The sequence below is a fragment of the Hippoglossus stenolepis genome, chromosome 22 (assembly GCF_022539355.2).
Source record: "Hippoglossus stenolepis isolate QCI-W04-F060 chromosome 22, HSTE1.2, whole genome shotgun sequence".
NCBI lineage: Eukaryota > Metazoa > Chordata > Actinopteri > Pleuronectiformes > Pleuronectidae > Hippoglossus > Hippoglossus stenolepis.
The window spans coordinates 9177932-9178285 of NC_061504.1; positions in this window are offsets into that span (position 1 = coordinate 9177932).

The following is a 354-nucleotide window of genomic DNA, read 5'->3' on the forward strand; positions in this document are numbered from 1 at the left end:
TGATTGTTTTTGCACTAATTGCCTCCGCCAAGGAGGTTATGTTTTTGTCTGTTTGTTTCTGTGTTTTTTTTTAACATGTTTACACAATAACTAATGGATGGATTACCACAAAACTGTTTGGAAAGATTCTGTATGAGTGAGTAAAGAAGCCATACAATTTTGGTGCAGATCCATGAATTTATTTTTCATTTTCTTTAACTTTCCGAGCACATTTTTCGCAATATTTTCTTTTTGAATTCTCAGAGAATAATTCATGGATATGAAAACAAATCTGGCAAAGCCTATTTACACACACATATATATATATATATATATATATATATATTTTAAGTTTACTTTATCATAACCCAGATG